This window comes from Dipodomys ordii, unplaced genomic scaffold (assembly GCF_000151885.1).
Source record: "Dipodomys ordii isolate 6190 unplaced genomic scaffold, Dord_2.0 Scaffold55, whole genome shotgun sequence".
Lineage (NCBI taxonomy): Eukaryota > Metazoa > Chordata > Mammalia > Rodentia > Heteromyidae > Dipodomys > Dipodomys ordii.
This window is the reverse complement of record NW_012267271.1, coordinates 2149425-2151056: the sequence shown is the minus strand read 5'-3', so window position 1 is coordinate 2151056 and position 1632 is coordinate 2149425. Positions and strand designations below refer to the sequence as shown.

At 52.7% G+C, this 1632-nt stretch overlaps 1 protein-coding gene across 1 annotated transcript in view; it reads right to left on the bottom strand.

The window, feature by feature from the left end:
• Positions 1-462, bottom strand: part of Gapvd1 (GTPase activating protein and VPS9 domains 1) — a 98995-nt gene extending 98533 nt beyond the window's left edge. The window contains exon 1 of the mRNA XM_013021262.1: positions 385-462. The gene's annotated coding sequence lies outside the window, so the exon portion shown is untranslated. The remainder of the gene's footprint in view (positions 1-384) is intronic.
• Between the last annotated feature and the right edge of the window lie 1170 nt (positions 463-1632).

Genomic DNA, 1632 nt, shown 5'->3' with positions numbered 1-1632 from the left:
CGCGGGGGCCCCTGGGATCGGTGGTCCGGCGGGCGGCGGCCCACGGATTCCGGGCAGCGAGTCCGAGCGGGTCGCCTCCGGCACCCCTCCCCGCCCTCGGCGGTGCCACGCGTGGAAAACTGCCGGAACAATTACGTGTAAAATGAAAATCGAGACTCTGGCTTGCCCGGGACGTTGTCCTAAGGACTCACGCGCGCGCGCCTCGCCCCGACCCCAGTCGGATAACTGGTTTGGGTGCCGCGTAGATGCTCTGAAACCTGCTTTCCTAACTCTCTTCTTATCAAATGTTACTTGTTGTAAACTTGACCCTCCCCTGGGCGGTGCATCTAATAATTAGTTAAATAACTCGATGTGCTCGGAGGTAAAGTTAGCAGAGGTACAGACCTTCGCGTGGGAGACACCTGTCCAGAGGTGTCCGGGCCCGCTTCCGCCCAGGCAGGACTCCCCTGAGGTCCCCGTGGAGTCGGAGGTCCGCCGACTTCTGCGTCCACTCCGCCACCACCCAGCGGCTGCACCCCGCTCTACTGTTGGGCAGAGCCCTGGGTCCCAAAGTTCCGCCTCCTGCTAGCGAAATCTGCTTCCCTTTTTCTTCTTCCATCGCTGGTAGTTAGGCTGCTCAGAGCAACAGAAACCGTTTCCTACTTGACAGCCCTTTAAAAAATGTTTTTTCTTAATCCAGGCGCCAGTGGCTCATGCCTATTAATCCTAGCTACTCAGGAGGCTGACATCTGAGAATTCAGGTTTGTTTGTTTGTTTGTTTGTTTTGGGGGGGTCCGGTCGTGGGGCCTGAACTCTGGGCCTGGGCGCTGTCCCTCAGCTCTTCAGCTCAAGGCTAATGCTCTACCACTTGAGCCACAGCGCCACTTCCAGCTTTTTTCTTTTTGCATATGTGGTGCTGAGGAATCAAAACCAGGGCCTCAGGCATGCAAGGCAAGCGCTCTACCACTGAGCCAACTTCCCAGGGCGGAATTCAGGTTTGAAGTCAGCTGAGGCAAACAAATCCCAAGAGACTCCAATTAGCTAGCAAAATGCCAGAAAGGAAGTCATGGCTCAAGTGGGAGAGGGCCAGTCTTGAACAGAAAATGTTAACTAAGCAAGAGCTTGAGGCCCTGAGTTCAAGCCTCAGTAGTGACACCATTTAAAAAAAAAAAGAAAGAAAGAAAAGGCAAGAAACGGGGCACTGGAGGCTCAGACCTGTAATCCTCCTCAGGAGGCTGAGATCTGAGGACTGCCGTTCAAAGCCAGCCTGGGCGCTGGGCAGAAAAGTCCATGAGACTCATCTCCAATTAACTACCAGAAAACCAGAAGTGGCACTTTGGGTTAAGTGGTAGAGTGCTCGCCTTGTGCAGAAAAGCTGAGAGACAGCGCTCAGGCTCAGAGTTCAAGCCCCATAACAGACAAAAACAAACAAAAAAAAACCCCACAAGATGTAGAAAGCATTTGTAGACTGAGCAAAAGGAACATATTCACAGTAGGCTCTGGAAGAGTACTGTAGATAGGCAGCACACAGGCCAGAGAGGATGGAAGTGAAGGCTTTTAAAGTTGAAAAAGGATCCTGAAGAAACCACATGGTGGGTGAGAGGGAAAAGAGTATGGGGTAATCTTAAAAAGTGAAAGTTTGGGGGCTAGGGT